The 20,467-nt window shown below is 41.9% G+C and overlaps 1 protein-coding gene across 3 annotated transcripts in view; it reads left to right on the top strand.

Moving 5' to 3' along the window:
• Positions 1-20,467, top strand: part of LOC138963845 (beta-1,3-galactosyltransferase 5-like) — a 71,075-nt gene that overhangs the window by 9,893 nt on the left and 40,715 nt on the right. The window contains exon 1 of one of the 3 annotated variants that reach the window (XM_070335699.1): positions 4,435-4,804. The exons of 1 other annotated variant lie outside the window; for it this stretch is intronic. The gene's annotated coding sequence lies outside the window, so the exon portion shown is untranslated. Of the gene's footprint in view, positions 1-4,434; positions 4,805-15,012; positions 16,066-20,467 lie in introns of those variants that run through there. One more of the 3 variants, XM_070335700.1, reaches the window with a different exon arrangement.

Raw genomic sequence — 20,467 nt, 5'->3', positions numbered from 1 at the left:
TGCGACTGCTTAGTGCAGAAAACATTCACAACCATAACTAAACTAATCTGTTTTTAGTACGCCTCTGATTCTTTTCTATAATACAATTTTAGGCAGCATACATTCACACCGCCGCTTTCGCCCTCTGGGTACAAAATAGGGCCCAACAACAGTCTCAGTGGGTACGTATATTGGGCGTAACGTGTCTCGACACGACTCGAGTGGCAAAGAACATACCCAGCAATTCCCGTCTCAGTCAGTGAAGCCGTTTTGTCATCATACCCGGCCACATACAGACACACTAAAACCAGTTTTTTTTTCTTCTTTTTTTTCTTTTTCTTTTCTAAGGAGATCAGACTTTATTTTGGTCCCATCAGCGGATACTATTCGGAAAGGTTTTTACTTTTGTGATGTCGCCCACTGTAAACATAACCCTTTCACTCGCACTCTCTCTCTTTCTTGATAACTTTCTTTCTCTTCCGTCTGCGTGCTTGTTTGGAATTTGTTATACAATATGTTTTTTCAATTACACGCAAAATGGACATTGTTTTTTTTACTGGACATTCCCTCTCTCCCTCTCTCCCTCTGTTTTTTGTTCAACTCTGACTGGCCGTCTTGCTAAAGATCATCCAATGCACACTCAGCAAAGTGTTTTATTTATTTGTTTCATTTTCCTCGTAACTATGTATCGGTCTGTCCACTATAAAGCCCGTTCAGCACAAAATTCCCACCTTGCCCATATAGCAAACATGATGTTGATTTCCACACGTGTATGTTGGAGAAATTCATATTCCCAAGCCTGTAAACAAAAAGACGTTCGCGTGAAGGATGGTACTTTTGAGGGCCTAAGATACCGTGAATACGTTAGCAAACATTTAAAGTCCTCTCAATTCTTTTCCTGTTAGCTAATCCGTTTTTTTGAGTGGTGTCAGATACGTGATATCGCATATTGAACCTGTAATTTGTAGTTGACATCTTGAGTGTCGGAGCAAATGTTTCAGCTGTCAGCGTGCGCTTTGCAGTATTGCTGATCCAGCCACAGCTCACTGTGCTAATAAAGACAATGGGCTGAAAGGGAGACAATAACGTAAAAAAGATAGTGTATGGCCCTATAAAATGCAACTGGCAGTTTACGTTTGGCTGTATCAGATATCACAATCATGCCACGACTTGACGAAGGAGAGAGACAGCAAGCGATTGGGATACTTAGAGCTGGCCAAAGCATTGAACGTGATGAATACTGAACGTTTTCCGAAATCATTGCGCTTGGACTGTCACTTTTTTTGAAAAATTGTCATTTCATGATGTTCTATTCAAAATCAATAAAGCGAAGGTTTATAAACACTAAAATGGCCAATAAATAAAATATTCAAACATTGAAAACATTCACCACTGAGTTGATTTTTTGTGATTTTTTAAAGTTCAGTTTGCGGAATTTATGCCTCTCAGTATATAAATGAATACCCGCTTCGCCGGGTAGCCGGCTTCGCCGGGAAGAAGTACTTAGAGCCGTACGCCGGCTTCGCCGGGTCCGAACAATGGACCCGCCAAGCTTAGGTCCCTCCCAGATTCGTGGAATGGGAACAGCACGAAAATGATTCAGTGGCCATAATGCCATTCCTGACCATATCGAGTCCCATCCTTGTCGACGAATGTAACCGTGTTAATCACCTTTGGAGGCGAACTCCACTCAAACAGGATTGAGCAATTTATAGCTTATCTGTAAGCCCTTTTGAACTGTTATGGCTTTTCAAAGGAAGGCCAGTACATACAAATACATAATGATAAAATCGTTTATTTAACGTCACTCTGTAAAAACATTGGCGACATTTGTCTTAGATTAAGAACACACACAGGCACGCACACAAACTTTCCCTTTATGTACAGTGGTTCACCTCCCGCCCCCCGCACACTCTCGCTCATCTAATTAAAAATGGTGTTAAGAGATACTTGGATATAAAATGGTATTTTTAAAAGTTCTGATAAAAATATATAGTAGCTGTATGAGAAGCAATGGCGTCAGCCGCAGCAACGTCTCTTCATATCCAGGGACCAAGTGGGTGCGTGTGCATAAGTCCAGCGATAAGTTTGGGACCTTGCCACCCAAGGTCTTTATTAAAACTTAAAAGATAGCTTAATTTTTCCTTTGAGGTATTTGGCAGAATATTTCTATTTGAGTTTATAAACTGAGTCAGGGGTTGAAAGTGGCATGAGTTCAAATCACACTCCAAAGTCAAATGAGCAATGGTGAGGTCGGATTGACAGGTGCATTTAAGCTCTAGAAATTGGTAATTCCCAGCTTCTGCCCTTAGGCGGTTAATCCTTTTTATTACACGTGGGCATGCATTATAGGTTTTCATCTGTTTTGATGGGGCTTCCCGAATGAGCCAGCCAGAGCTTATAGCCTTGTGCATATATTTGTTCCTCCATTCTCTCCAGAGAAGAGAGTCTGTAAGGCTACTCATTTTCTTTCCAAGCACCTAGCCAATGGAACACACTACCTCTCCCCCTCCGCCAACAACAGTCCCTCGAATCATTCAAATCTGCACTCAAGACATTCCTTTTTTCCAAATAATCCATGCATTATACACTGCCCACCCCATCCCACCCTGAATAACTGTACATATTTTAATGTTTGATGGTGTGTGTGTGTGCTAGTGACTTTAAGTCTCCGTGTGTGTGAACGAGTGTATGTGCGCCTTGAGTCGCCTGTTGGTGAGATATGTGCGCGTTATAAATATTCGTATTATTATTATTATTATTACTGATCTCAGAAGCAGACAGTGGCAGGTCTACCTCGGAGGCGCCTATGCCTTGGGCAGCTTCTTTAGCGGCTTTGTCCGCTATACAAATACACAAAAGCCGCCAGACCACATCACAAACAGAACTGAACAATCCCCAGGTGTTGCTCACATAGAGAGAGACACACACACACACACAAACACAGAGAAGCCGTATCTATAGAGAGATAGATGACAGTGTATTTTTCGCGTGGCTATAAATTGATTCGACCTTTGCACTTTTACAGTGAGGATAATTTACGGGTCCAATTTACGTTCTGGACACTGCGGTGACCTTCTAAAAATAGTAACAGAACGCCGGGAATATCCGAAGACGCCCCACTCATACTATAGTGCACCATACGAAGGAAGGGAGGTAAACGCTGAAAACCTGGAGAAGATGAGAAGATAAGGAAGAGTTACTTATAATGGTGAAATGAACACAAAAACCAAAATCGGTTCAGCGCTGCGCGCTGAGAGCACGTGTTGAAATATCTCATCGATGATATTGTGTCCGGGGTGTAGCTGAATACGGTGTCCAAATTTGAAAAAGATCCACCGAGAACTTTGGCGTTGTGATGTGGTGTAGCGGCTTTGGTGTGTCGGTATGGGGGCCCGGGTAGCTGAGGTGGAACCAAAATCGGTTCAGCGCTGCGCGCTGAGAGCACGTGTTGAAATATCGACCAGGTTGTGTCCTGTCCCGGGTCTACCTGAATATGCCCACCAAATTTGAAGCAGATCCATCGAGAACTTTGGCCGTGCATCGCGCACAACCGCACACACACACACACACACATACAGACACACAGACAGACAGACAGACACTAGTCGTATATATCTATATAGATATATATACATGTGTGTGTGTGTGTGTGTGTGTGTGTGTGTGTGTGTGTGTGTGTGTGTGTAAATATATTTATATGTATGTGTGTGTGTGTGTGTGTGTGTGTGTGTGTGTGTGTGTGTGTGTGTGTGTGTGTGTGTGTGGTGTACTGCAAAACAAAAATAACTTCAGATTTACTTTTGCACTTTATGAGCACTTTTTGTCAAGACGCCACAGGGCCTAAAATAGACTGCGTTTGGTACACGCCCATTGGTGACAGAGTAACGACATAGCGCACACCGGGTCTGCGTTTCTTTCAGACAAGCAACACGAGATAAAGTTGAACTGGAAAGGCGATCACGCGAGAGAGTCTATGCAACGATCATACACTCGCTAGGCGACAGTAACGATTTGATGACATCGTATAGGCGTTGGTGAACAGCCAATGGGAATTGAAGTTATGCTGCCGCAAGGTTTTCTCACATGCGAGCTTTTTTCCACCGCCAAATCCTCACCTTCTTCACAATCCCCCCCGAAAGGTTCTTACGTAACTTTACTCCCCAACATCTAACAAGCTTCTCGCCCTTAAAAGAAAGGTTCTTTCCTAACTCTACTCGCCAAAATCTAACAAGCGTTTCGCTAAGAAACGGGGGTCAAAGAGATACTCGCGTCCTCTTGACAAATCGTCACGCCGACGTGAGCAATGCCCCAAGACACGCTCTTAAATCCCACTCTTTTTACTCGCTCAGACCTACCATTCTCGCCTCTAAGAAACGCCCGTCGAGACAACAGCTTAGGAACTTCGCGGATCAATTAACAGAAGTGTGCCATGCCAGACTGCTTCGTAGATCGAAGGTGTAGTTTGTCGGGCCGGGCTGCGTTGCAAGCTTGCGAGAGCAGCAGCTGATTGTACCGTCTCGTCTGGTCTTGGCAGCCGAGACCACGACGACGAGAACTCCGTTGTCTTTGGTGGCCGAGATTACAAAACGAGATCTGCGTCGTGTTGATTAGCCGAGACTACAAGGACGAGAAGGACGTCCCCTGGGCTGGCCGAGACCTTTGTTGGTTTGGGAGTGAGGAAAAGATTCATTGTTGTGGATGTTTTACGAGTTTAGTGTGGGATGGCCGAGACTTAAGAGATTCACGAGGATATAGTCGCCGAGACGCGACGACGAAGACACAGGAAACTTGGGTGAAACTTTGTGATATTCTGTAATTTATGGTAAGTTCCCTTGAAATTTGGGTGTATTTCTTATGTACGTGTTGAAGGAGTTCCCTAGAAATATTCGTTTGGTGCATCTTTTAACCTCGTGGTGAATTCCCTTAAAACTTTCATGTCAATGTTCTGTATTTTCGGATGAGTTTTATTCATTTTTTGGTGTTTTTCTATTTTTATTATTTTAGGGCGAGTTGCCATAAGTTTTGTGTATTTGTTCTTTCACTTGGCGTAAGTTCCTTTGACAGGTTAGTATGTTTGTTCTGGAATTAGTCAGGATTGAGAGAAAAAGTCAACACGTTTAATTTTTAATTGTGCACGCATATGGTTTTTGTTTTTTTAGTACTGAATCAAAAACAGACAAACAAGAAGCGTTTGGTATAGGTACGTTTTGCTTTTTAATTATGAATTTTGGATTTCGTTCAACTACGCTCAGTTTATCATACAGGTTAGTATATCAACTGATATATCACAGATTTCTTCATCTCCAGTGTACACGGCAAGTACACACAGACAAAAATTAATAATATGTCCAGACTTTTACATGAGGGCCCCAAAGGGGGGGGGGGGGGGGTATCATCACGATCACGGGAAGGGAAATTTTAGCTTTCACGATCACAGTTACCTTGATTTTTGTTTTCACGATCACAAACACCTTGACGAATAGTGGATCATAAAGTGATACAGCTGTGAAAAATGTACGTTGAAAATAAAATGCTTTGCAATAATGCCCATCACGATCACGAAAACAAATGACGATCACGATCACGAGACTTGATTTTTTTGTCATCACGGATCACGGGCAAAGTCCCATCACGATCACAGAAATGGAAATTTCGGCAATCACGGTCACAGAAAGGTCAAAAAACGCCAATCACGATCACAATTTTAAACCCTTTGGGGCTCTCTTACATGGGACGAGACCGGCACGGTTGGCCTAGTGGTAAGGCGTCCGCCCCGTGATCGGGAGGTCGTGGGTTCGAACCCCGGCCGGGTCATACCTAAGACTTTAAAATTGGCAATCTAGTGGCTGCTCCGCCTGGCGTCTGGCATTATGGGGTTAGTGCTAGGACTGGTTGGTTCGGTGTCAGAATAATGTGACTGGGTGAGACATGAAGCCTGTGCTGCGACTTCTGTCTTGTGTGTGGCTCACGTTATATGTCAAAGCAGCACCGCCCTGATATGGCCCTTCGTGGTCGGCTAGGCGTTAAGCAAACAAACAAACAAACAAACATGGGACGAGAATCTTCCCACTTTATCACATGCAAATTGTCACTTGTCTGGATAATTACGTCGAGCGTTTATTGTTTTGTTTTTGTTTGTGTGTGTTTGTTTGTATTTGCTGAATTAATGTCGTGAAGTTTACATAGGTGCCAATTAAGGAAAAAATTAATTCAGCTGAAAATTTATACTTTCCAGAGAAAAAAAGCCAGGCTGTTGAATCTTAGTATTTGTTCAAGTGGAAGGATGCTCTTATTTAGTGCAAAAGCCCGGACAGACCTATGGTTTGCAGGATTGTTTTAACGGGAAGGGGGATCAGGCATGGGAATTGAAAATTGTAAAAAAGGCTGAAAATTTATAACTGAAGACGCGAAGCGTCAAGTCGACGGCGCGAAGCGCCTAGTCTTACTAGGGGGGTCCGGGGGCACGCCCCCCCCCGGACAAAAATGTCTCCAAAGAACCCAGATGTTGCAATCTGGTGTCATCTGAGCTCCAAGTTTGCCATTAAATTCTGTTTTTAGAATCAGAGTTTTTAGTACCAATTTATGCTTTTTTGAAGAAAAAAATATATACATGTATTATATGGTTTAAATTTATTAAAAAAATTGATCTGTTGAGACAAACAGGAAAATGTTACTTGTAACACAATCGGTGCAATCTGGTTTACTTTCAAACATAAAAGTTCAAGTAACTGAGGCGGGCGGTAGCAGTGCATGAACAAAGTACAGAAAGTTTTCGCGGGCTTTTGCGCAAAGGCAAAAATAACCGGTGCTTTTTGTGTGTGCCTCCCCCCTTTATTTTTTCGGCGGACACTTTTGCTTTTTCGGCGGAACAAAAAACAAATTCGGCGGAAATCCGCCGTTCGGCGGACAATTCCCATGCCTGCCCGGATGTCTGTAACTGCGGCTCTCAAATTCCTTCGGTTTAAACAAAATTTTATTTATAAACACACACATGCTATAACAACAACATGCTTACAAAGGAGCACAACAAGTTTAAAACTTATGATAAGTGCTCACATAACCATACCTGTTATTTTATGGCGGGATATGATTCACACAATATGACGACAGATTTTTTTGAAAAACAGAACATTGATGTCATTTAAAAACAAGATGCACACATGCAGGAGAATAGAAATGAAAAATTGTGCCATATTGAGGATGAAAGTCGATTGTACATTTCAATGTTTGTTATTCTCTCAGGTGCCAGGCAAAAGGTTCTGTATAACTCTCGCTTACTCCATTACACATGTCGTACATATAAAGAGCGCTTACTTCCCTTTGGTTATTTGATATCTTAACAACGCTCTGCCTCATTTCGAGAGGGGGGGGGGGGGGGGGGGGAAGTGAAGTGAATACAAGAAGTTCCTTTGCTGCGGAGGCAGCGCAGCTATGGGTGGGCGATAAATAAATCGTAAATTCATTATGAGTCTTTACTGGTGTGGAAGTTTTTCATTTGCTTCTACGTTGTGTTTCTGACATATCGCCTTCTGTTTTAGACACCCACAAGAAACCCCTTTCTGCAAGTTTAATTTACTTAAGTGCCACATACAGTCAGGCACTCACACACACACACACACACACACACACACACACACACACACACACACACACACACACACACACACACACACACACACACACACACACACACACACACACACACACACACACAGAGCTACGTGGTTAGCTTCGGTAGTTTTTTGCAAATTCAATTCATCTCATGGTTCACATAGGTCCAATATCACACGCATTCGTACTTTGTGCTATTTGAAGACCATTGGAACACACATAACTTGTAGTGGGGGCCTGTTTCACTCTGATCTAACGAATGTGTACGAACGGAAACGCTGTTCTTACGAACGGAAACATGCACTTTTGTACGAACGGAAACATGGTGTATGAACGGAATCTGCATGTTTTTATAAGACAAGTGATTGTACAAAAGCCATGGGTTTCTATAAACTTCTGTTCAAGCGAAATGTCGTAACAGGCAATGGTTTTGGTGATCATGTGCAAATCAGGGGTCAGATTCGATAACAGAGCGAGAAAAACAAGAAAATGTTAAAAAAAACAGGCAATTCTGCCACGTTCGGCCCGCGTGTGTTATCATGAGGATTAGGCTACTAGCACCTTGGTATTTATCGTACACATAGCCCAACCAATTAGCTACCTTATTCTTGCAATATCACAAAAGCGCGCTGCCCACACGACTTACCGCCACGTTTTTTTTCCCAAGCAAGTGACGAAAATGAGGCTGTATGAACGGAAACATCCTGCGGATGAACGGAAACATCCGGTGTATGAACGGAATCAGTTGACACACCGTGGCTAAGGGCACATGCCAACCATCCAATACAAACTATATCCAGACAAAGACAGATTGAACTCTACTGTGAATTGATGGCATTGACATTAAACTTTGTGTGACCGTGTTTATATTTCTCCTGAAAACTACTTTTTGTTGACTTAAACTGTGTGTCATTGTTGTTTGATTCGCGGTAAACAAGTCACAGCCTCGGAATTGGCGTTATTATGGGCGTTCGACAAAGCGTGCTTTTGTTTGTTTGTTTGTTTGCTTAACGCCCAGCCGACCACGAAGGGCCATATCAGGGCGGTGCTGCTTTGACATTTAACGTGCGCCACACACAAGACAGAAGTCGCAGCACAGGCTTCATGTCTCACCCAGTCACATTATTCTGACACCGGACCAACCAGTCCTAGCACTAACCCCATAATGCCAGACGCCAGGCGGAGCAGTCACTAGATTGCCAATTTTAAAGTCTTAGGTATGACCCGGCCGGGGTTCGAACCCACGACCTCCCGATCACGGGGCGGACGCCTTACCACTAGGCCAACCGTGCCGGACAAAGCGTGCAGTGCCTTGGTTAGCAAGCATTTGCCATACAGGTATAAAGGTGATTTTGTTTACGATACGTCAGAATAAAAGAAACAAGAATTGTAGATTATTGGAACGTTAATTAATTGTACGTGCTGTTTTTTCAATAAATAAACGTTCCAATAACCTACAATTCTTGTTGTTTGATTCTCAATTGTGGAACGTTATAGCAGTCCATCTGTTTTTGGAGGTTTGTAATACGTCACCAGCTTTTGACAAATATTTTCTAAGAAGCGTGAAATTGAACTCAAAACCAATGTTAGTCGCGTTTATTTTCTTCTCTTTGTAAATAAATTCAGGTATAGTTCTCTGTTCCAGACATTTTTATCACTTTAAAATTTGAGAAAGAGATATATTTAATGAATGCTTGCAAAACATCTAGATCGTTGAGACTTGGTAGTCTCAATCCATGAAACGATTCCTTTTCATGTCACAATTGTTTCCAACAAAAACAAGAAATTCCTCTGATAGGAAAAACACCCCCGTTGGTCAAAGGGAAATAACCATTCTCACTGCCACCAACTGAGAAAGTTATTTCCCTTTGACCAACGGGGGTGTCCGTCTATAAGTCGTTGTATAATTTCAATCCACCAATAACTCCCTAACCGTGTGTTTGACTGGTCCCAATTTTTGTGAGGACCGTCTCAGGAATGTATAGAACCTGTTCACCAAGTTTGGTGACGATCGGTCCGTTCATTCTTGAGATCTACTTGCGAACACAAACACACAAATACCGCCACAAACACACAAACACATCGAGTGAAACCTATACACACCCCTATACCGGGGGTGTAACAACAACCCCACTTTGTACGCGAAGCAGCTAGGCAGTTGATTTACGGCATAGGTGTAAAGGTTAAAGAGTGTTGGTACAGTGGAACCTCCCTTTAAGTCCCCCCCCCCCATTTAAGACTCACTCCCTTTAAGACCCTGTTGTCTTAAACTTTCGGTTCATAACCTCTGAAAATGTACCCCCATTTTAGCCCTCCTCCGTTTTAAAACCTGATTTTCTCGATGTTGGAGGTCGTAAAAGGGGGTTCCACTGTATCTCGTTGGAAAAAAACCTTGATAGACCTGAGTGTGTTGTTGAACTCTTTTGCTCACACAAGAGTGAATGCACATTTAAGTTGGGTTAGGGGCTCCGCTCACCTATGTAACTTCAGCAGGACCGACGACGCACTGCAGATTATACCAGCCCGTTACACGTTGCATGAAAGAAAAACAGGCCAAGTTCTCGTCATAATCCCCAACGCAGAATAAATAATATGCAGTGCGTCGTCTGTGCCGCTGACTCTGCGCAGGTATATTCTGCCCATTATCAGATTCAAATGCTGCACGGGAACGACCCCTCCTCGCCCGCCATACATCATGTCAGCATTCGATCTCTGGGGTTAGTTCTTTTTATATTTAGTCAAGTTTTGACTAAATATTTTAACATCGAGGGGGAATCGAAACGAGGGTCGTGGTGTATGTGTGTGCGTGTGTGCGTGTGTGCGTGCGTGTAGAGCGATTCAGACCAAACTACTGGACCGATCTTTATGAAATTTGACATGAGAGTTCCTGGGTATGATATCCCCGAACTTTTTTTTCATTTTTTTTTGATTAATGTCTTTGATGACGTCATATCCGGTTTTTCGTGAAAGTTAAGGCGGCACTGTCACGCCCTCATTTTTCAACCAAATTGGTTAAAATTTTGGTCAAGGAATCTTCGACGAAGCCCGGACTTCGGTATTGCATTTCAGCTTGGTGGCTTAAAAATTAATTAATGACTTTGGTCATTAAAAATCTGAAAATTGTAAAAAAAAATAAAAATTTATAAAACGATCCAAATTTACGTTTATCTTATTCTCCATTATTTGCTGATTCCAAAAACATATAAATATGTTATATTCGGATTAAAAACAAGCTCTGAAAATTAAATATATAAAAATTATTATCAATTTTTTTTTTTCGAAATCAATTTAAAAACACTTTCATCTTATTCCTTGTCGGTTCCTGATTCCAAAAATATATAGATATGATATGTCTGGATTAAAAACACGCTCAGAAAGTTAAAACGAAGAGAGGTACAGAAAAGCGTGCTATCCTTCTCAGCGCAACGAATATCCCGCTCTTCTTGTCAATTCCACGGGCACTGCCTTTGCCACGGGCGGTGGAGTGACGATGCTACGAGTATACGGTCTTGCTGCGTTGCGTTGCGTTCAGTTTCATTCTGTGAGTTCGACAGCTACTTGACTAAATATTGTATTTTCGCCTTACGCGACTTGTTTTTATCTGCTGGGTACTTTCGTTGGACAACTGATCACTTTTTAGGGGTAGAATTCACTGTTTTGTCAACAAGGACAATGCAAATCACGCTGAAAATATCTTTGCAGTGTAAAAGGAAATCCTTTGTCAACGTGTATCCCAGTTCACTAAAACAGCACTCTTTTATTTATGAGCAAGTGTCTTCTTTCAGAAATAGAATAGCTTCAGTCAGATCCAACTCTACGGCATAACAAAAATCAATCAGTCGTGAAGAATGACATTTCTCATCTTTCAGAAATAGAATAGCTTCAATCAGATCCAACTCTACGGCATAGCAAAAATCAATGAGTCGTGAAGAATGACATTTCCGTTCCCTGAAAAGAATACTTCGTTGTCAACAATCAAAATATTTGCCCCACAGTTATCATTGTCGCATGGAAACGGATACATTCTAACACAAGCAACAAGTTTTATTCAAGAGAAATACCATCATTTTATTGCAGATGCATTGCCTTGCTGGTAACATTGTTAGGCCAAAAAAAAGAGGTCTGTTTACGGTAACATAGGGTGAAAAAATAGGGTCGGTAGGTCGGCTTTTTTTTTTTCTTTTTTTTTCTCCCCTCTCTATGATGTTTCACAGTTCATTTCTTCTCATCAATCCCTGTTTTTGCCTGTTGAAAAACGTTAATGATACTAAAACTCGCTGGATAGGTACTGATAATTTTCACCCCATCCTTTTCATGACAACATTTATCAAGCTTTACAGCTAGCGGGTGGCGAACACCACTGCGTGCATCCATTTTGAAAGGAAGTAACACGAGTGACGACCCTTTACTCATAACAGTACTTTGAGCTTACCTCCCTTCTGTCGTCTGCTGTTTGAGCGCAAACAGCTCTATTTTGGATGCGGGTTTTTTTTCATTTTTTTTTCAGACGATCCAAAAAAAATGATTAGGGTCGGGCCTAAAAACTAGGGTCGGTCGGGTTACCGTAAACAGACATATTTTTTTTTTGCCTTATCAACAAAACCTTGGTCTTTTAGCGATACAATTATTCATTAATATCTGAATATTTCGTTGTTCAATAAAGAATTAAGGCATTGTCAATTTGGAAAGAGAGTCCTTTTTTCGTCTTGATCAGTTGTACATTTCTGTAGTAACAGTACGTGTACTGACAAACAGACAGACAGACAGACAGACAGACAGACAGACAGACAGACAGACAGACAGACAGACAGACAGAGACAGAAAGTGACAGAGAAAGACAGTGATTAAGAGAAAAAGACGCAGATCGATCGCCAGGGAGCGTGTGTTTGTTTGCGCGCGTGTATGTGTATTATTTGTCTGTCTGTCTGTTTGTCAGTACACGTACTGTCATTACACCCCCGGTATAGGGGTGTGTATAGGTTTCGGTCGATGTGTTTGTTTGTTTGTTTGTGTGTTTGTGTGTTTGTGTTCGCATGAACGGACCGATCGTCACCAAACTTGGTGAACAGGTTCTCGGGAAAATATGCAAGATAATCAGAACTCGCGGAGTGTGTAACCTATATATATTTTGTTGATAGCAAAAATGTGTATCAGCAAGTTTAGATATGGTAGGCCTATTGATTTAAATGTAATGTTTAATTGCGAATTAGGGTTGAGACGTTTGAGTATTTTGTAAATGAAAATGATTAAGTATATGTGCATATGCATATGTATGTGTGTGTGTGGATTCATGATTATGTTGATGTCGCAAATGTTGACACCGCAGACACAACAGCATTGATTAATACATTATTGTTCATTTATGTATTGTAAGAACTCGTGCCAAAAGTAAATGTTAAATTTGCTGTGCCACAGATTAATGTACAGTTAAACATACAGATACCAAGTGTGTTATTATAAGATGTTTGATGGGTTGTTGACAGACCAGCTTTTTTGTCGGTCCGAGGGGGAGCATATCGTCTTTTGTTTCATATTTATTGACCAAGGCCGAAGGCCGCGGTCAATAAATATGAAACAAAAGTCGATATGCCCCCCGAGGACCGACAAAAAAGCTGGTCTGGCAACAAACCATCAAACATCGTTTTTGTCATCATTTTGGTGGTTCAACATTAAGTGAAAAGTCAACACAGGGAGCCATGGTTTGAAACGCGAGTTCTGTTATTATAATGCATGTTCGGGGCCCCAGCACGTTGTTCAAAGCTGGCGTGCGAAAGCAACTTACTGTGTGTGATTTGAGTTTATAATGTTGAGACAAGTATGTAAGGTTTGAGGATGCGAAGTTCTGTAGGTTCCGACTACAGAGTGGTGTGTGAAACCAACAGTAAGCGCCTTTGAGACGATAGTGCCCACATGTTGTATTCGAGCGATGAGATTGTCGTATTTCAAACGAGGTGATTTGCTTGCACAGTCAGCGTTGACCATCTCACAACAGATCTGTTATGTGGATTATCGTGCGACGTTCGAGTCGGGGGCAAGGAATCGCAGGAAGCAAAGATGAGTCTTTTTCCATTGTCACCTTTTTTTCCGGTTGTTGACGGCGAGTGTTTTTTGCCTCCAAGATTTTGTGGTGTGGGTATTGTTTTGCTCGTTTCATACCCACACCAAAACCTGAAACACACCCCACCCCACCCTCCCCCTCCCTCACAATCAGTCCATGAACACAAACACTGACACACACAAATTAATGATCAAGTTACCCCCCCCCCCCCCAACCCTTCACTTGCACACCTGCAACGCAGACGATCATATTATTGATTAAATATTCATATAGGTCAGTGTTGGGTTTTTTGTTCTTGTTTGTGTTATTGCAGAATCGGTTTTCTCTTATTGCTACACGTGTCTCTTCATTACATTTCACCATCGCCCTACCACCCTGCCCCTCTCGGTATTCCACCCCTCGGTTTTCAGTGGTAAATATTAGTAATCGAATATTGAAGCTACGTTGAGTCAAAGGTCACAGAAGATTTGCATCGTGCAGCACTGCACGAATTGGGTCAAAGGACACAAACGATTTGCGTCGTGCCGCGAAGGAAAGATAATCGCGATCTTGTTTCTCTTTTTTTTTTTTTTTTTTAATTTGCCAAGCACATCATTGTGGGGCTTTTAATAAAAAAATTCAAGCATCCGTCTACAACGTATCCTCATTCATCCTTCAACATTTACACAATACTGAAATATCTCAATGCTAATTCATATCCTAACATCACATTCAAATCAATAGGTCTACCATATCTATACTTACTGATACACATTTTTGAAATGAGCAAAATATGATTAATAATTTTGCTTATGGGGGTTTGCACTTCTGGAGAGTATCCAAACAATACATCTTTTTCTGTTAATATAATATTTTCTCCCGTATTAACAAATATACATCTAACATTTTCCCAAAACAATTTCATTTTACTACATTTCCAAAAGAAGTGTTCAATATAATCAATTTCATTACAAAGACTACATAAACTATTTTCTTTTAACTTCATTTTATGCAATAAAATATTTGTGGGATAAATATTATGTAAAATTTTCCATTGGAGTAACTTTAATCTTTCTTCGCTTGTACATGCACTTGCCAGGACCCAATACTTTTCGTCAATGCAAATGTTATATTTGTGGGACCAAAATTTTACAGCGCAGGGTTCACTGGCTTTGGATTGTGTTAATATCGCACGAAATTTCTTCGGGGAAGGGTTATTTAGCATGCCCTGAAAACAGGTCGCAGGATGCTCGTCACCCGCGTCTGTGTTGTCCCGCAGTGCTCGCGCGCAGAGGGCCGTGTGCAAAGCGTTGTACTCGATCTTGTTTCTCATTGCCTCTCTGTTTTTCATTAGACTTGTCATTCTGCTTGCTCGGCTTTGTCAGATGTCTTCATTTCTTGTTGCTATGTTCTTTGCTTTTTTATTATTATTTTTTTATTTGCGCTTAGTTTATCGATACAACGTCTTGTGCACGGGTCAAAATGTGTGTGTCAGGGGTCAATTGGTTTGACTTAAACTTGACGTTCGTGTTTCTCCAAACAGAGATACACGCACTCCATGACTTTGTGAGAAGATAAAACATATCGATAGGTTTCATTTGTTTGCGATAAAGCATAAATGTATGACCTTTGATGAGGTAGTTTTGTTTTTTGTTTACATTTGCCAGTTTGCCAGTTCGTATTTGGAACTTGGCGAAGCAGTGTCGTCTGTTTAGGTCTGGGGAAACGCCAATGAAAAGAGCCGAAGAATCCTCGAGCGTTTCTATTGGGTTTGCTTTTGATTATCCATGTAATAGGGCTTCCTGCAACTATGGTAACCGGGGATTTATTCCCCGGGGAACATGACATTTATTTCCCAGGTGCTTGTGAATGAAAACTCGTGAAAATGATGACAAATAATGTTATTGTTTATCGATTGAGCGTCTTCCCCAAAATAAAAAAAAAATAAAACAAATAACGCTCACAACATTTAAGTGCTTTTTCGCTGCCCTGCATTCGTGAAGCTCTTTTGAATATTTTCCTTCCTGTTTAGGGCGTGAATCGAAACACTTGAAAATGCAGGTGCTCGCCCTGCCCATTCATTGGATGAGAATAGCTAACAGGAAACAGTTGCCGTTTAGAGTATTTTTAATACCCACCTGAGGAGAAGTGGAGTGGTAGCCTAGTCTCTCTGGTGTTGTCCCTGTTAAAATCCGTTCCTCTCATCTACGGCTACCTTCTTGCAGTTCGTGTTTTGCGTTGCGATATCGCAAAGATTGTAGATCATATTGTTATCAGACCTTCTTGTTGTGTCATACCTTCTAGTGGTATTTGGAGAAGCGAGAAATTTGAGATTTTCACAGTTTTTATGTGTCTTAAACTTGAAGTTACGGTGACAGGTGTTTTTCTTCTGTAAAGGAATTCTTGAAAGAAGTAGCATTTCACGATTTGTAAAGGTAGGTTTGAAAATAATTAGTGAGTGCGTGCGTGCGTGCGTGCGTTTGTGTGTGTGTGTGTATGTGTTTGTTTGTGTGTGTGTGTGTGTTTGTGTGTGTGTATGTGTGCGTTTGTGTGTGTGTGTGTGTGTGTGTGTGTGTGTATGTGTGTGTGTGTGTGTGTGTCTCTCTCTCTCTCTCTCTCTCTCTCTCTCTCTCTTTGTCGAGACCGACTTTAGACCGTACAACATCCTTACCATTTTAAAAAACAGGCAATAAGACTAATCAGTCTGGTTCCAGACGACAGATGGGAGAGATAAGCGAAAAACAAGCGAATGTCTGGAAGTAGAGATAAGCTGCTGGAACTATACCAGCAACCAGCTGGGAGACTTTATGATCCTTGAGGCTTACAACAAATCAATATAAGCTCACAACACTTTGTCCGTCTTCTGGAGGGATTATACCTGTAGTACAATATACAACCTGCGTCTAAATGGAAACTTCTAATTAAAGGCACAGTAAGCCTCCCGTAAACCATCACAGATACGGTCAGGCTTTTACACACAGTACAAACAGCCCTTCATTTAAACACTCACCGATTGAGAACATCCTAGGTGCCCTCCGTAAAGAGCGAACAATTTTCAAAGAATTTTTTTTTTGCGTGGTTTATCTTACCCCTGAGCCATCGTGAACCCGTGTGATCCAATTTCCCTTTTTCACAATGTAGTCGTCAGTTATTTGGAATGCGACTCGATGTGAGCTTATTTACAATAGCACGTTTTTATGCACGAAACAAACGGCTGTGGTTCACGATATGCATAAACCGTCGTCTGCTACGACCCTTGCGTGACCCTGCTTCCGGCCTTTTCTTTTTTCAAACTTTCACACTTCGAATGGTACTGATCTTGTCTTGATGAAAAACGAATTCTTTTATGGTTAAAGAATGTTTGCGTAACAAGCTGTCAATTTATTATTTAGATTTTAAAAGTTAGGTCTAGCGCAAAAACGCACCACGGTCCAAAAACCTTTAGATAATCATCGATTCACGGCTATCGCCAGTTTACATAGATAGAATGAGACCCGAAGGGAAGTAACTCATGTTTGACCTGAGTTCAGGATGGGTCCAAAAAGTGTTCGAGACAATCTGCAAAATTAATTCTTTAAATATTGCTCGCTCTTTACGTAGGGCACCTAGGATGTTCCCGTTTGGTGAGCGTTCAAATGGAAGGGTGTTTGTACCGTAAAATCCCTAGCATAAGCCCACCCCCCCTGTGCACAGATTTAGGGCAAAATTGGGGGGTGGGCGTTTGCTAGGGATAGACCCCTTTGCACAAAGTAAGTTTTGTGCTTAACCGTGTAATTGAGTGAATACAAACCCCGAAAGCATGTAAGTTAGGTCGTGTGGGTAGAAGTTAAGGAAAAAAGAAAGAAAAAGGACTTTGAGGCAAAGAAGGCCAACCATGAGAGAGAGAGAGAGAGAGAGAGAGAGAGAGAGAGAGAGAGAGAGAGAGAGAGAGAGAGAGAGAAAGAGAGAGAGAGAGAGAGAGAGAGAGAGAGAGAGAGAGAGAGAGAGAGAGAGAGAGAGAGAGAGAGAGAAGAGAGAGAGAGAGAGAGAGAGAGAGAAAAGGACTGGCTCTTCTGAAAATAACCCGAGCATAGTCATTCATATAAATTTATAAAGTAAAAAGAAACTCGCCAGACCTTTGCAAGGACAAACTATAACAACACAATTCCGGGAAAAAGAAACTTGATGAAATGTCGAAATGTCAGTCAACACCAATGAAGCCTTTCTTTCTGTACAGGGAAGAAATTAAACGATCGTCTTTGGAAATGAAACGTTAACTGAACTTGGATTTTGTCTTCAAAAGGCCCAATCTTTCTGAGAAAGAAAAACTCACAAACTTAGGAAAAAAAAAGAAAAGAGAAACTCGAAAAAACATGAACGATGGGTGGGAGTGAGGAGAGGGGACAAAGAATAAGAAAAAAGGAAAGAAACACGAAAAGGTAAAGAAGGGGAAACAGATGACTTTTAGAACAGTCTGCACAAATCCTAGTGAAAGTGAGCCTATAGTCTCTTTGAAAAAAGCAGGGTGGGCGTTTGCTAGGTAGTTACCCCTGTGCACAACTTTTGGCCCAAAGTGGGGGGTGGGCGTTTGCTAGATGGTGGGCTTATGCTAGGGATTTTACGGTACTGTGTGTAAAAGCCTGACAGTATCTGTGATGGTTTACGGGAGGCTTACTGTCCGGGCGTGATTTCCGGTATCAAGTTGAATATTCCAGGCATGGGAATTGTCCGCCGAACGGCGGATTTGCGCCGAATTTTTGTTTTGGTCCGCCGAAAATGCAAAAGTGTCCGGCGAAAAAATAAAGGGGGGAGGTACACAAAAAAAGCACCGGTTACTTTGGCCTTTGCGGAAAAGCCCGCGAAAACTTTCCGTACTTTGTTCACGCACTGCTACCGCCCGCCTCAGTTATTGAACTTTTATGTTTGAAAGTAAACCAGATTGCACAGATTGTGTTACAAGCTACATTTTCCTGTTTGTCTCAACAGATCAATTATTTTACAAATTTAAACCATATAATACATGTATATATTTTTACACCCCCGGTATAGGGGTGTGTATAGGTTTCACTCGATGTGTTTGTTTGTTTGTTTGTGTGTTTGTTTGTGTTCGCAAGTAGATCTCAAGAATGAACGGACCGATCGTCACCAAACTTGGTGAACAGGTTCTATACATTCCTGAGACGGTCCTTACAAAAATTGGGACCAGTCAAACACACGGTTAGGGAGTTATTGGTGGATTTTGGTTTTTTGGGGATCAACTACGGCATAACTCTTCCTTATCTTCTCCATGTTTTCAGCGTTTACCTCCCTTCCTTCGTATGGTGCACTATATGAGGGGGGCATCTTCGGATATTCCCGGCGTTCTGTTACTATTTTTAGAAGGTCACCGCAGTGTCCAGAACGTAAATTGGACCCGTAAATTATCCTCACTGTAAAAGTGCAAAGGTCGAATCAATTTATAGCCACGCGAAAAATACACTCTCATCTATCTCTATATATTTATACAATAGATATAGATATATATATATATATACGGCTTCTCTGTGTGTGTGTGTTTGAGTGTGTCTGTAGAAAACACCTGTGTATTGCACAGTTCTGTTTGTGATGTGGTACCTAGGGCGTCGTCGACAAGTATGGGACTCGACATGATATGATCAGGAATGGCATTATGGCCCCTGAATCATGTTCGTGCTGTTCCCATTCCACGAGTCTGGAAGGGACCGAAGCTTGACGGGTCCATGGTTCGAAGCCGGCGTACAGTGCGCTACTCAAGCCGGGTATACGGCTCTACTTGCTACCCGGCGAAGCGGCAGATACATCCCGGACAAAATCTGGTCGATGAGATATTTCAATACCTGCTCTCAGCGCGCAGCGCAAACCGATTTTGTGTTTTTTTCGGGATCTTTTGTTTTCTGTATGCGGTCAGTAGGTGTTACAGAAAGAGATATATTGATTTGTCTTTTTCTCCGCCTGTCTCTTTGTCCACTCAATCAACTTATTTTAACCACACTTCTTAGCAGTGCCTTCTCAGTTGGTGGCAGTGAGAATGGTAAGGACGGGGGTGTTTTTCCTAACTCGGAGGAATTTCTTGTTTTTCTTAAAAAAAGCAAACATTGGTACATTTTTGTACTAAAACCTCTGATTCTAAAAACAGAATTTAATGGCAAACTTGGAGCTCAGATGACACCAGATTGCACCATCTTGGTTCTTTGGAGAATTTTTTTCCGGGGGGGGGGGGGGCATGCCCCCGGACCCCCCTAGTAACAAAAAGCCGGATATGATGTCATCAAAGACATCTGGGGACATCATACCCTGGAACTCTTATGTAAAATTTCATCAAGATCGGTCCAGTAGTTTACTCTGAATCGCTCTACACACACACACACACACACACACACACACACACACACACACACACACACACACACACACACACACACACACACACACACACACACACACGCACACACACACAGAGACAGACACACATACACCACGACCCTCGTTTCGATTCCCCCTCTATGTTAAAACATTTAGTCAAAACTTGACTAAATGTAAAAACGTTCAGCTTGCAACCCCCACCAAGGGGCTTCGGCCCCTGGACCCCCATCTGTAACCCCCCCCCCCCCCCCCCTAGTACTTACCTAGTCCGGCCCTGGTTGTATTTCATGCAAAGCTGTTCCTCTTTCATCTGTTCGTGTTTTGCACCGATATGTCAGAAAGATAATAGATAATGTTGGTACAGTGGAACCTCACTTGCAAGACTCCCTCCTTTATTTTTGTAAGACCATGTTTTCATAGATTTTCTGTTCATAACCGCTGTAAATTTACCCCCATTTTAAGACTCCCTACTTTTTA

This window comes from Littorina saxatilis, linkage group LG4, assembly GCF_037325665.1.
Source record: "Littorina saxatilis isolate snail1 linkage group LG4, US_GU_Lsax_2.0, whole genome shotgun sequence".
In the NCBI taxonomy this organism is placed as follows: Eukaryota; Metazoa; Mollusca; class Gastropoda; order Littorinimorpha; family Littorinidae; genus Littorina; species Littorina saxatilis.
Note: the sequence above shows the minus strand (reverse complement) of the source record. Positions and strands in the feature narration are given on the sequence as shown.